The 15,441-nt window shown below is 36.4% G+C and overlaps 1 long non-coding RNA gene across 1 annotated transcript in view; it reads left to right on the top strand.

Annotated features, from left to right (window-relative positions):
* Positions 1 to 2,297: 2,297 nt before the first annotated feature.
* The window catches only part of LOC122687925, a 45,733-nt gene continuing 32,589 nt past the window's right edge, over positions 2,298 to 15,441 (top strand). Inside the window, exons 1-2 of the long non-coding RNA XR_006339270.1 lie at positions 2,298 to 2,435; positions 3,627 to 3,783. This is a non-coding gene — a long non-coding RNA (uncharacterized LOC122687925). The remainder of the gene's footprint in view (positions 2,436 to 3,626; positions 3,784 to 15,441) is intronic.

Raw genomic sequence — 15,441 nt, 5'->3', positions numbered from 1 at the left:
CAATTTTATAATTTTCTTTCTCTTATTTTTACATCATCTACTCAAAGAGAACAACATTAGTTAATGATGATAGTATGTAACCTTGATTTTTTTTTCTGATGTCAGAGTATGTTGAGTGTTAGCTTTAAACATGAGTCCAGCATTAGCATGAATGCATCAGCTCGCACCCTGAGCAGCAGGAGGGGAAGCATAGTGTGGGAATTTCAGGCACTGAGTGCAGAGCCCTTTTCAGCTCAGCTCCCTCCTTGTGTGTCCTTGAACGTCATCAGCTTCTAATGTTGGCAAAAGGATTTGAGACTCTTCAAGTACTAGCATCTATAAGGAATTATTAAAAGGGGTTTATGTATTACCCTGTAAATGGAAACAGGCTCATAATTGTACAAAAATGTTTTAAAAACAATACTTCAAAGTATAATTTTCTTATTATGTAAACCTTTACAGAGTATACAAGTCTCAGTACATTTTGAAAGGCTTAGGTAATATTCATAGTAAAAATAATGATGGATCAACATCAAAACACAAACAAAATTACCTCAGGAATTAAATGGTATGCTCTTTTTGCAGGCTTATGCTAATAAATCAATGAAACAAGATGTAGAAAACATATGAGTAGACTTCATTAAAGATGCATTTCAAAAGAATGGCAGAATAGTATATTTATATAATAATAATTGTAGTCTGATTTATTTACACATGACTGTACCTATCTGTTAATTAGAATTTATTTTCCTCATTTTACAGAACATATGTAAGGCATTTTTGTTGTTGTTCTGATTATTTTTAAAAAGCAAAATCTAGTTGAAAAATAGACTCATGTTGCTAAAGAAGCAATATAGTTGAGGTTTTAGACACTTCACAGGTTAAAAAAAAAGGTAAAATACCAAGAATTACATTTCCAGTTACTAATTATATTATGAAACTTTGTCATCTATCATAATGACCTTTAAGAGAGACCATACAACTCATTGTTCTATTTTATATCACAACACTGTTACACATATGACTAATGATTAAATATTGAATCTATAGTAGAAGCAACACATCCATTTTCAACATTATTCACATGCTTGCTTTCAACTTTAAGCCCCTATGTTAAGCCCTTTAGCTTTCAATTGAATTCAGTTTGTAATAAAACTAGCTTAATACCATGTTGAACGAAAGACCTGCCATTCTGTATCACTCTAAAATACAACTGCAGCCTCTCTCGTGGTAAGTTTAGACTTCTGCATTTCAGTGGTAAAAGCAGGTAAAGAAATGAAGGGAATAAAGCAAAAAAGAAAAAATAGCAAAAAAGGAATGCAAAAAGTGTTTGCCTTATTATCACAGAAATTTTGTTTTTGATTGATTCCATTCATTTAAGTTTTATTATATGATTTGGTCATTGTACAAACAAAATGATAAACACTATTTACTACAGATGACTATAAATCACACACAAAATCTGGAAAACTATGAGGGAAGTTTCCTTTGTTATAGCAATTATTCAAAGGTTGACATCTGTTGAAATCATTTCTGAACAAATTTTTTTCCATTATTTATGGAAAAGAATAAGCAGACAGCTGTTGTTTTCTGGGGGAACTGTCTTGTATTATCTTTTACAAATATATACAGTGGTATTATCAACTTCTTTTACTCTAAATATAAAGTTGTATTAATATTAATAAAATTAATAGTTGTTTTATGGTGACAACTCCTAAAATGAGGATTAGAGAAAAATAACCTCTATAAAAGTTACAACTATATTAAAATTTCAATGGAAGTATTATTTCCAAAATAGTCTTTGAATCTTGAGCCAATGAGCAAAATATACATTGAAATCTGTATAGCAGTTATTAAATTTTTATTTTCAAGCTGAACTGACATGTTCTTTATGAATAAAATTTTCAAGAGATTTTGTGTGCTATGGTCCACTAAACATGGGGAAAACCTCAAGCAAGAATGACATTACTTTTTATGAATATTAACATAAATTAAATTTCTTATTCCTCACTTGAGAGCAAACCAGAGATTTCTTCTTAGAAAAAATATACTGTGGATGGCATTAAATATTTGTGCTTATATTTTACTCACCAAAACTCACTGAGGATTTGTTACAGGATTCACATACTCCTGAAAGGGAATATAGACCTTCTTAAAGATACATTTGTAAAATATAAGAATAGGTGAAACAGTTGGAGAAAAAAATGATTGAATAGACAAGTATGACAGATCATATCCAGAACATATCCATATGACAGAACATCCACTGATGTTATTAATACAAATGATTATTTACAGAATGATCATGTTGGCTGAGAGGTGAGAACAACCTAGTCTTGCTGGCAGGAGTCCAGTCCACAGCGATCTTGATGCTGACCTTCACTCTGGAACGCCATTCCTCTCTGGAAGAGCTGCTCTTTTTTTGGTCGGACTCCAGTGTCCTCTCCATCCACCAAGTACGTTTTCAAAGATTTCTCAACTTTAATCCTTGTAACACTCTGAGTGAATGAGCCTTGAATGGAATACTTCCCCAAGGTCAAATATAACAAAAAAATCTATGACTTAAATGAACCCAAATCTAGTTCACTCTTATTTCAGCTTCTTTTTCCTCATAAAAAAAAAAAAAAGCATTACCAGGTTGTCTAACAGTACCAGAGGAAGCAAATGAGGGTAAACCATTTTCCAACAGGTGAAATTGGTCTGCTGCAGAAAACAGGCAGAGCTGTAATTTCTCCCGCTGTATACTTAGGAGGTAAGTCAAGCCCGTGTCACAGAACAAAAGAAGCAAGCAGAGTCCTTTCTGCCCTCAGTCCCTTTCCGCTGGGGCCAAATGTGAACAAATGATTTTGGCTTGTGAGGAGGTTGGCTATAAAAACTAAATAGCCCACATCTTCCTGACTTGAATTTAGCTTTAAGTTAGATTTTAGTTGGAACAGAAAAAAAAAAAAGAAAAAAAAAATATATATGTTGTTTTTCAGTACCTACATTTGGTAATATTGAACATAATTACAAATCAGTTGGCAAGGAGGTGGAGGAGGAAGGTGATCAGTGGAAGAGGGAGGATGAGAAGAAGTTTTATTGACCAGGTGATGGACCAGGATAGATTAATAGAGACAATCAATGTGTTCAGACAGTAAAACTGAAAAAAAAAAAAGGGTTTCTGTTTTAATTTCTGAGTCCTTTAGTCTTCTTGAAAGTACATAGGAAGCTATGGTTTAGCACACATGTATAGCTTATCTTCAAAATGGCTCAAATTTTATTTTATTTTTTTTGTGGTTCCAAGCTGAGAAATCCCAACTTCTCACTTTTGCAGGGTGGGGTACAACCAAGGTCGCAAAACATAAACCTGATCATTGTGGTTGATCAGAACTCAGAGACACCCATTTATTTATCTGCTCAAGCTTGTATTGATCTAAATAATATTTCACAAGTATCTGTTGTATATAGGCACTAAATATAAACCAGTGACAAAAATCAGGCAAAGTATGCTTTCATGGAACATACAGTCTTTTGAATAATAAAAATGCACTTAAATTTTAATGCATATAGTTATGTCTTATGAGAAGAAGAAGCATGATTTTAAAATATAGAGTAAGAAAATAAAAATCTGTTTTAGAATTTTGTAATGGGCAGCCTGAATCTTCTAGTTCCGATCTAGAAACTAAATGGAAGGAGGGAGAGGAGTACCTGAAGGCTATTGGAATAACATCTGCAGCAAAAAGAACTACAGCCTTGAAGACAGAACCCCAGACAGGATGAGCCTGGCTAACTCCTCGGGACATCACCTGGAGAGGACCATGAAATGTGAGTACAAGATACTAAGACATAAGAAAAATGCCCTGAGTTCTAATTTTACTAGAACTACCAAGTATACACTACATACAACTACTATACACACACACACACACACTATATATATATACTGCGTTTCAACTGAAAAGGCTCTTCACAGAAATATGTCATGTTCTAACAGTAATCAGGGGTTGTACGCTTATGCAGAACAAACTGGGCTCAAATGGTAAAATGATAAATTCTACCAAAATAGTTATATACTTAAAAATTTTATAATGGCTTCACTGAATTTCACCTCTTTAGAAGAATATTAAATCCAATTAAATTGTATTTATGTGAATTGAATACAGCTGGATTTTTAGCAATTCCTACATAGATCCAGTGCTTTCCTTTTTAAGTACACCATTTTTCAAATTCTGAAAGAGTAAATCATGACCTTAATTGTAGATCTTACTTTGAATTTCAGCTTCACAAAAATTATTAAATATTTGTTGGAATTCATATTGTGAAATCTTATAAAATGTTACATCTATTATGATTCAGCTTCTTATAATAGAAACCTGATGTTTCAATGTTGTTTAAATTAAATATATTCACACTCAGTAAAAAGTGCCAATGTGAGGTGTCCAACTTGATGAATTTTGACAGATGTGTGTAACCACCGATAAAATTTCCATTCCTTAAAAAGTTCTTTAAAATCTCCTTTACAATCAATCTTGATAAGCTTTCCATCACTGAAACTTAGTCCTGCTTATTCTAGAATTTATTAGAACTGGAATCATTCCTGTAAATATTTGATTATATAATCTCAGACCCTATAACTTACAACATATTAGCATTGCTGCATGCAGTGTTCATTCCTAAATAGTTCACATGGCTGACTCGACCAACACAGGAACTGGGATACTGGCCTTCCACATAGTCAGAAATCCCCATATAACTTAGAGCTGGCCTTCAGCAACCCTGGTTCCACATCCATGGATTCAACCAGCTGCAGACTGTGTAATACTGTAGTACATATCCAGTGAAACAAACATGGATCCACGCAATTCAAACCATGTTGTTGAAGGGTCAGCTATTGATCATGTGTGACCCATGTGTGACTTAGTTTATCCATTCACCAATGAAAACATTTTAAGTTCAGGTTTGAGATTTAATTAATGAATTAAATAGCTACAAATACATATGAACAACTCATCTGTTCTAATTCCTCTTGAATAAATATTGTGGGAGTGGAAGAACTGCATTGTATGACATATACATATTTCACTTCATAAGTAACTGTTCCATGGTAGAAATGTGTTAGAATTCTAATTGTTCCAAATCCCTACCAATGATTAGTAGTAAGTCTATATTGATAACTTAATCTATTATGACAGGGATGCAGCTGAATCTCATTATGTGTTTTTATCAGTGTAAATTTTATACATTTTGACATGTTCAGACCCATGAAACTATCACTACAATAAGATACAATGCATAACCCATCACTTCCATAATTTCTTGTGTAATTTGTTTGTCCTATACCTCTCTACTCATCTTGTCTCTTCCCAGGAAAAAAAATTCTGTCAATTTATTGTACATTTCCTTGAATTTTTAATAAGTGGAATCATACAGCATATATGCTTTTCTTGGTATGGTATATTTCATTCAATATTACTTTGGCATGGGTACTTTGGTATGGGTACATCACAATCTGTTTAATCATTTACCTATTGATAGACATTTGTACTGTTATAATAAAGTTGCTTTGAACATTTCTGTAGAAGTTTTATGTTTATACATGCTTTTGTTTCTCTTGGAATGACTGACTCATAAGGTAGGTATATGTTTAATGTTTTAAGAAACTGCTAAAATTTTTTTGCAAATGGTTGTATCATTTTACCCTCCCAAAACAGTATATGAGTTTCAGTTGTTTCCCATCCTATCCAAAACTTGGTATGATTTGTCTTTTTAGTCTGTGTTATTGTAATGTGTGTGGTACATTATGTATATTATAATGTATATGGAATTGTGATTTGCATTCTCAGAGTCAAATGCTATCGAGTACTATTTAATATGCTTCTTGGCCTATAGATGTCTTTTTAGAATTATCCAAATGTTTTGCCTATTTTTAATTGAGGTATTTGTCTTTATTATTGATATATATGTGTGTATATATATGTGTGTGTGTGTGTGTATATATATATATATATAAACATATACTGTTAATCCTTAAAAAGCACAGGTTTGAAATGCAGGGGTCAACTTAAACATGTTTTTTTTCCAATAGTAAATACAGTGGTACCACAATCCTCAGTTGAGTAAAATTGTGAACAGAAAGGAATTGTGTATCTGAAGGACCAACAGTAAGTTACAGAAAAATTTTCAAGGGCAATCTGTAAATAGTTCCCGATGCATGTTCTTACTGAGTTGTATGTTTTACAAATAATTTATTCGAGCCTTTTAAGTTTTTAAGTGTCTCTGGAAAATCAAGTATTGACTTCTGATTGTTTTATTAATAACTTATGTGTCATTTTTAAGAAATCTTTGCCTGACATAAGTTCACTAAATTCTATTTTCTAGAAACTTTATAGTTATTGTACTTACATTTATTTAGGGATCAGATACACTTTAAGGTAACTATTGTTTATGATGTAAGGTAACACCTGAAATTCATTTTTTGTCATGTGTTGAGAATATGTATATAATATTGAATATATACAAACTTTAACCATTAAGTAATCTTTGCAGTACTGTAGCTTGAAAATATCTTTACCAGGCAGTCTTAAGTATTTCCACTTAGTTTTTTGTTTTCAAAATTTGTTGGACTTTCTTCTAGGATCTAGGGATTTATACTTTTAATCAAATTAGGGGAAAATGTTGACAATTATTTCTTAATACCCCCCTTCTATGTAAGAACATTAGCCTATCTAAGGCTGTCTAAGAGTTCATTGATTCTTGGTTCTCCTTTACTATCTCCTTTGACAGATTCTGTTAAGACATTATCAGGTTCACAAGCATTTTGTTATGTTCAGTTCAGTTAATTTGCTTAGTCATGCCCGACTCTTTGCGACCCCATGGACTGCAGCACGTCAGCCTTCCCTGACCATCACCAACTCCCAGACCTTACTCAAATTCATGTCCATCAAGTCTGTGATGCCATCCAACCATCTCATACTCTGTTGTTCCCTTCCCCTCCTGCCTTCAATCTTTCCCAACAACAGGGTCTTTTCCAATGAGTTAGTTCTTCACATCAGGTGGCCAAAGTATTGGAGTTTCAGCTTCAGCATCAGTCCTTCCAATGAATATTCAGGACTGATTTCCTTTATGATAGACTGGTTGGATCTCCTTGCAGTCCAAGGGACTCTCAAGAGTCTTCTCCAACACCACAGTTCAAAAGCATCATTTCTGTGGCGCTCAGCTTTCTTTATAGTCCAACTCTCATATCCATACATGACCACTGGAAAAACCATAGCCTTGACTAGACAGACCTCTGTTGGCAAAGTAATGTCTGCATTTTAATATGCTAAGTTGGTCATAGCTTTTCTTCCAAGGAGCAAGACTCTTCATTTCCTGGCTGCCGTCAACATCTGCAGTGATTTTGGTGCCTAAGAAAATAAAGTCTCTCATTGTTTCCATTGTTTCCTCATCTATTTGTCATGAAGTGATGGGACTGGATGGCATTATCTTAGTTTTTTGAGTGTTGAGTTTTAAGCCAGCTTTTTCACTCTCCTCTTTCACTTTCATTAAGGGGCTCATTAGTTCCTCTTCACTTTCTACCATAAGGGTGGTGTCATCTGCGTATCTGAGATTATTGATATCTCTCCCGGCAGTCTTGATTCCAGCTTGTGCTTCATCCAGCCCAGCGTTTTTCATGATGTACTGTGCATACAAGTTAAGTAAACAGAGTGACAATATACAGCTTTGACGTACTGCTTTTCAAATTTGGAACCAGTCTGTTGTTCCATGTCTGGTTCTAACTGTTGCTTCTTGACCTGCATACAGATTTCTCAGGAGGCAGGTAAGGCGGTCTGGTATTCCCATCTCTTGAAGAATTTTCCAAGTTTCTTTTGATCTACAGAATCAAATGCTTTGGTGTAATCAATAAAGAAGGAGTAGATGTTATTCTGGAGCTCTCTTGCTTTTTCAGTGATCCAATGGATATTGGCAATTTGATCTCTGGTTCCTCTGCCTTTTCTAAATCCAGCTTGAACATCTGGAAGTTTTTGGTTCGTGCACTGTTGAAGCCTAGCTGGGAAAATTTTGAGCATTACTTTACTAGCATGTGAGATGAGTGCAATTGTGTGGTAGTCTGAACATTCTTTGGCATTGTTTTTCTTTGGGATTGGAATGAAAGCTGAGCTTTTCCAGTCCTGTGGCCACTGCCGAGTTTTCCAAATTTGCTGGCATATTGAGCGCAGCACTTTCACAGCATCATCTTTTAGGATTTGAAATAGCTCAACTGGAATTCCATCACCTCCACTAGCTTTGTTTGTAGTGATTCTTCCTAAGGCCCACTTGACTTCACATTCCAGGATGTCAGGCTCTAGGTAAGTGATCATACCGTCATGGTATGTGGTTCATGAAGATCTTTTTTGTATAGTTCTTCTATGTATTCTTGCCACCTCTTCTTAATATTTTCTGCTTCTGTTAGGTCCATAGCATTTCTGTCCTTTATTGTGCCCATCTTTGCATGAAATGTTCCCTTGGTATCTCTGATTTTCTTGAAGAGATCTTTAGTCTTTCCCATTCTGTTGTTTTCCTCTATTTCTTTGCACTGATAACTGAGGAAGGCTTTCTTATCTCTCCTTGCTGTTCTTTGGAACTCTGCATTCAAATGGGTATATCTTTCCTTTTCTCCTTTGCCTCTAGCTTCTCTTCTTTACTCAGCAATTTGTAAGGCCTCCTGAGATGACCATTTTGCCTTTTTGCATTTCTTTTTCTTGGGGATGGTCTTGATCACTGCCTCCTGCACAATGCCATGAACCTCCATCCATATTTCTCCAGACACTCTATCAGATCTAATCCCTTGAATCTATTTGTCACTTCCACTCTATAATTGTAATGGATTTTATTTAGGTCATACCTGAATGGTCTGGTGGTTTTCCCTATTTTCTTTGATTTAAGTCTGAATTTGCCAATAAGGAGTTCATGATGAGCCACAGTTAGCTCCTGGTCTTGTTTTTGCTGACTGCATAGAGCTTCTCCATCTTTGGCTGCAAAGAATATAACCAATCTGATTTTGGTATTGACCATCTGGTGATGTCCATGTATAGTATCTTCTCTTGTGTTGTTGGAAGAGGGTGTTTGCTATGACCAGTGTGTTCTCTTGGCAAAACTCTGTTAGCCTTTTCCCTGCTTCATTTTGTACTCCAAGGCCAAATTTGCCTGTTACTCTAGGTATCTTTTGACTTCCTACTTTTGCATTCCAGTCCCATATGATGAAAAGTACATCTTTTTTATTTTTTTGGTGTTAGTTCTAGAAGCTCTTGTAGATCTTCATGTGAAAAAGTGAAGTCGCTCAGTCGTGGCCGGTCTTCATAGAACCGGTCAATTTAAGCTTCTTCAGCATTCCTTTTTGGGGCATAGACTTGCATTACTGTAATACTGAATGGTTTGCCTTGGAAACAAACAGAGATCATTCTGTTATTTTTGAGGCTGCACCCAAGCACTGCATTTAGACTCTTTTGTTGACCACGTGGGCTACTCCATTTCTTCTAAGGGATTCTTGCCCACAGCAGTAGATAGGAGTAGTGACCCCACAAGACTTGCCGTGGGAGTGTTCAGGAGTCTCCAGTGGAGGTGTGGGTCGGCGGTGGCCTGCTGCAGGGTCAGGGGCACTGAGTGTGGCAGTGTCTGCAAGGGACCTTTTGAAGGAGGTTGTCATCACCCTCATCACCTCCAGCATAGTTTGGTCTCAGGTAAAACAACAGGGAGGGAACACAGCCCCACCCATCAACAGAAAATTGGATTAAAGATTTACTGAGCATGGCTCTGCCCATCTGAACAAGATCCAGTTTCCCCACAGTCAGTCTCTCCCATCAGGAAGCTTCCATAAGCCTCTTGTCCTTATCCATCAGAGGGTGGACAGAATGAACACCACAATCACAGAAAACTAATCAAACTGATCACATGGACCACAGCCTTATTCTACTCAATGAAACTATGAGCCATGCAGTGTAGGGCCACCCTAGATGGGCAGGTCATGGTGGGGGGTTCTGACAAAACATGTTCCACTGGAGAAGGGAATGGCAAACTACTTCAGTATTCTTGACTTGAGAACCCCATGAACAGTATGAAAAGGCAAAAAGATGGGACACTGAAAGATGAACTCCCCAGGTTGGTAGGTGCCCACTGGAGAGCAGTGGAGAGAGAACTCCAGAAAGAATGAAGGGATGGAGCCAAAGCAAAAACAACACCCGATTGTGGATATGACTGGTGATGGAAGTAAAGTCTGATGCTATAAGGGCTTCCCTCACAGCTCAGTTGGTAAAGAATCTGCCTGCCATGCAGGAGACCAGGTATGATTCCTGGGTCGGGAAGATCCACTGGAGAAGGCATAGGCTACCCACTCCAGTATTCTTGGGCTTCCCTTGTGGCTCAGCTGGTAAAGAATCCACCTGCAAATTGGGAGACCTGGGTTCAATCCCTGGGTTGGGAAGATCCCCTGAAGAAGGGAAAGGCTACCCACTCCAGTATTCTGGCCTGGAGAATTGCATGAACTATACAGTCCATGGGGTCGCAAAGAGTCAGACATGACTGAGTGACTTTCACTGCCACTATCCAATGCTATAAAGAGCAATACTGCATAGGAACCGGGAATGTTAGGTCCATGAATCAAGGCAAATTGGAAGTGGTCAAACAGGAGATGGCAAGAGTGAAAGTCAACATTTTAGGAATCAGTAGTGAACTAAAATGGACTGGAATGGGTGAATTTAATTCACATGACCATTATATCTACTACTGTGGGCAAGAATCCCTTAGAAGAAATGGAGTAGCCATCATAGTCAACAAGAGTCTGAAATGCAGTACTTGGGTGCAATCTCAAAAATGACAGAATGATCTCTGTTCGTTTCCAAGGCAAACCATTCAACTTTATTATGTAGTCTGTTGTTAATCCTATCTGGTGGATATGTCATCTCAGGCATTATAGTTTATACCTTTAAAAAGTATATAGTTTATACTTTTATACCTTTAAAAGTTGAACTTATGTGTTTGTATATATTTCAATATTTGTAAAAAAAAAATGTCATTCCTCTACCATCTTGAGCATATGAAAAGTTGTTATAACACTATAATGTTTTTTAAATATTAATTCTACCTATGTCAATTTAGTCTGTTTCTCTTGATTGAGTTTTCTTTTCATTATAGGCAGCATTTCCCCGCTTCTTTACATGTTTGATAATATATTTCATGTCAGACCTTATGAATTTCAATATTCCTGGATGTGTTTACATTTCTATAGATAGTCTTCATCTGTGTACTGTGAGACTGTTAAGTAACTTTAAAACAGCTCTCATAAGATATTTAATTTATTGGCATAAAGTCTTTTATTACCTCTAAGATGATTATTGATATCCTTTTGTATTCTGTGAATTTTCTGTTTTTCTCTTGATTTCTTGTTTTAGCAATTTAATAATCTGTGTGTGTGTGGGTGTGTGTGTGTGTGTGTGTAACTAGTACTTAAACATTCTTCCCTAAGCATCCTCTATACTCTGTCACTGTTATATGGTACCACAAATGCCTCTCCCTTCTAGGGAACAAGAGAAACTCTTATTGTTGGAGAAAAAGATGTGCAGCATGAAGTCTATTTAGACTTTCTCATTCTTACTTTACATATGACTTATCATATTTTTCTCTTCATTTGAGCAAGGTTTGCAGTTTTAAACATTTTTCATTGAAATTAAAATTAACTATGTAAAATATCCGTAAGTTTCAGGTGTTCTATATAAAGATTTTACATTTGCATAGACTGTGAAATGATAAGCACAATACATGTTAATATTTAATGTTTACCATATTCCTTATGCTATTGCATCACTGTTACTATTTATTATGTATTAGAGGTTAAGATCACTTAATCCCCTTCACCTTTTTCACCTATCTCCCAACTCTCTCCCTTCTGGCAACTTACTCATTTGTTCTCTGCATTTGTCTTATTTTTCAAATTCCACAAATAAATGAGATCATGTGGTATTTGTTTGTCTTTCCATTTCTGAATTTTTTTTCACTTAGAAATATGCTGTATAGATCTGGTGATGTTCCAAATGGCAAGATTTCATTTTTAATGGCTAATATTCCATTGTATATGTATGCTGCATCTTTAGTCATTCAACTATCAAAGTTGCCTCAGTATCTTGGCTATTACAAACAATGTGGAAATGAACACTGGTATGTATATATCTTTTCAAATTAGTGCTTGTTTGGGTAAATGCTTAAGTGAAATTGTTGGATTATATTTAATATCTTGCCGTTCTATTTTTAATATCTTGAGGAGCCTTTATACTGTTTTCTGTAGTGACCACGTCAATGACAAATCAGAACAACAGTGCATGAGTGTGTCCTTTTCTCCATGCTCTTGCCCATACTTGTTATTTGTGGTCCTCTTAATGAAACCATCCTGACAGGTATAAAGTGGTACCTATTTGTGATTATGATTTGCATTTCCCTTATGATTTCTTATTTTGAGCATCTTTTCATGTATCTGGTAGCCATCTGTGCATCTTCTTTGGAGAAATGTCTGTTCACGTCCTCTGGGTATTTTTAATCATTTTTTTTTTAATGTTGAGGTATCTATTCTGCTTATATTTTGAATATTAACCTCTTATTGTATATGTTGTTTACAACATATCCCATTCAGTAGGCTTCCTTTTTTCCTTTTTTAATTAATTAATTTTTAATTAGAGAATAATTGCTTTACAATACTGTGTTGATTCTGCCACATATCAACATGAATCAGCCATAGGTATATGTATGTCCTCTTTCTCTTGAACCTCCCTCCATGGACCACCCCATCCTGCCACTCTAGGTTGTCACAGAGGTTTTGTTGTTTTTTTGATGATATTTGTTGTTGTTGTTGTGTGAAAGCCTTTCAGTTTGTTATTTTCCCATTTATTTTTGTTTTTGTTTCCTGCCTGAGGAGACCTGTTGTTGTTATTGTTGAGTTGCTCAGTCATGTCCAACTCTTTGCCACCCCACCGATTGCAGCACGCCAGGCTTCCGTGTCCATCACCATCTCCTGGAGTTTGCTCAAACTCATGTGCATTGAGTGAGTTTGCCATCCAACCATCTCATCCTCTGTCCTTGCCTTCTTCTCCTGCCTTCAGTCTTTCTCAGGATCAGCATCTTTTCCAGTGAGTTAGTTCTTTGCATCAGGTGGCCAAAGTATTGGAGCTTCAGCATCGGTCTCTCCAATGAATATTCAGGATTGGTTTCCTTTTAGGATTGAGAGATTTATCTCCTTGCAGTCTAAGGGACTCTCAAGAGTCTTCTGCAACACCACAGTTCCAAACATCAATTCTTTGGTATTCAGCCTTCTTTATGGTCCAGATCTCACATCCATACATGACACTGGAAAAACCGTAGCTTTGACTAGACGGACCTGTCACCAAAATAGTATCTCTGCTTTTTAATATGCTGTCTAGATTTGTCATCGCTTTTCTTCCAAGGAGCAACTGTCTTTTAATTTCATGGCTGCAGTCAATGTCTGCAGTGATTTTGGAGCCCAAGAAAATAAAGTCTGTCACTGTTTCCATTGTTTCCCCATCTGTTTGCCATGAAGTGATGGGACTGGATGCCATGATCTTTGTTTTTGGAATGTTGACTATTAAGCCAGCTTTTTCACTAATCTTTTTCACCTTCACAAAGAGGCTCTTGAGTTACTCTTTGCTTTCTCCCATTAGGGTCCTGTCATTTGCATACCTGAGATCATTGGTATTTCCTCTGGAAATCTTGATTCCAACTTGTGTGTCATCCATCCCGGCATTTTGCATGATGTACTCTGCATTTAAGTTAAATAAGCAGGGTAACAATATACAGCCTTGACATACTGCTTTTCCTATTTGGATCCAGTCTGTTGTTCCATGTCCAGTTCTAACTCTTGCTTCCTGACCTACATACAGGTTTCTCGGGTGGCAGGTAGGGTGGTCTGGCATTTGCATCTCTCAAAAATTTCCCACAGTTTGTTGTGATACACACAGTCAAAGGCTTTAGAGCAGTCAGTGAAGCAGAAGAGATGTTTCTCTGGAACTCTCTTGCTTTTTCTATGACCCAGCAGATGTTGGCAATTTGATCTCTGGTTTTTCTGCCCTTTCTACATTCAGCTTGAACATCTGGAAGTTCTCAGTTTATGTACTGAAGACTAACTTGAAGAATTTTTAGCATTACTTTACTAGCATGTGAAATGAGAGTAATTGTCTGGTAGTTTGAACATTCTTCAGGATTGGAATGAAAGCTGATCTTTTCCAGTCCTGTATAACACTGCTGAGTTTCCCAAATTTGCTGGCATAGTAAGTGCAGCACTTTCACAGCACCATCTTTTAGGATTTGAAATAGCTCAGCTGGAATTCCATCACTTCCACTAGCTTTGTTCATAATGGTGCTTCCTAAGGCTCACCTGACTTGGCACTCCAGGATATCTGGCTCTAGGTGAGTGATCACACCATCATTGTTACCTAGGTCTTTAAGATCTTTTTGGTATAGTTCTTCTGTGTATTCTTGCCACCTCTTCTTAATATCTTCTGCTTCTGTTGGGTCCATGCTATTTCTGTCCTTTATTGTGCCCATCTTTACATGAAATGTTCCTTTGGTATCTCTAATTTTCTTGAAGAGATCTCTAGTCTTTCCTATTCTATTTTTTTCTTCTCTTTCTTTGCACAGATCACCAAGGAAGGCATTCTTATCTCGCCTTGCTATCCTTTGAAACTATGGATTTAAATGGGTATATCTTTCCTTTTCTCCTTTGCCTTTTGCTTTTCTTCTTTTCTCAGCTATTCGTAAGGTCTCCTCAGACAACTATTTTGCCTTTTTGCATTTCTTTTTCTTGAGGATGGTTTTGATCACTACCTCCTGTACAATGTTGAAATTCCATCCATAGTTCTTCAAGCACTCTATCAGATCTAATCCTTGGATCTATTTGTCACTTTCACTGTTTAATCATAAAGGATTGATTTAGGTCATTCCTGAAGGGTCTAGTGACTTTTCCTAGTTTTTTCAATTTATATCTAAATTTGGCAACAAGGAGTTCATGATCTGAACCACAATCAGCTCCTGGTCTTATTTTTGCTGACTGTATAGAGCTTCTCCATCTTTGGCTGCAAAGAATATAATCAGTCTGATTTCAGTGTTGACCATCTGGTGATGTCCATGTGTAGATTCATCTCGTGTTGTTGGAAGAGGATGTTTGCTGTGACCTGACTCTTCTAGAAAAACTCTGTTAGTCTTTGCACTGCTGCATTTTGCATTCCAGTGCCAAACTTGCTGGTTACTCCAGGTGTTTCTTGACTTCCTACTTTTGCATTCCGTTCCCATATGATGAAAAAGACATCTTTCTTTTGGTGTTAGTTCTAGAAGGTCTTGTACGTCTTCATAGAACTGTTCATCTTCAGCCTCTTCTGCATTAGTAGTTAGGGCATAGACTTGGATCACTGTGATATTGAATGATATGTCTTGAAAACGAACAGAGATCAT

Source organism: Cervus elaphus, chromosome 32 (assembly GCF_910594005.1).
Source record: "Cervus elaphus chromosome 32, mCerEla1.1, whole genome shotgun sequence".
NCBI lineage: Eukaryota > Metazoa > Chordata > Mammalia > Artiodactyla > Cervidae > Cervus > Cervus elaphus.
This window is presented reverse-complemented; position numbering and strand designations above follow the sequence as displayed.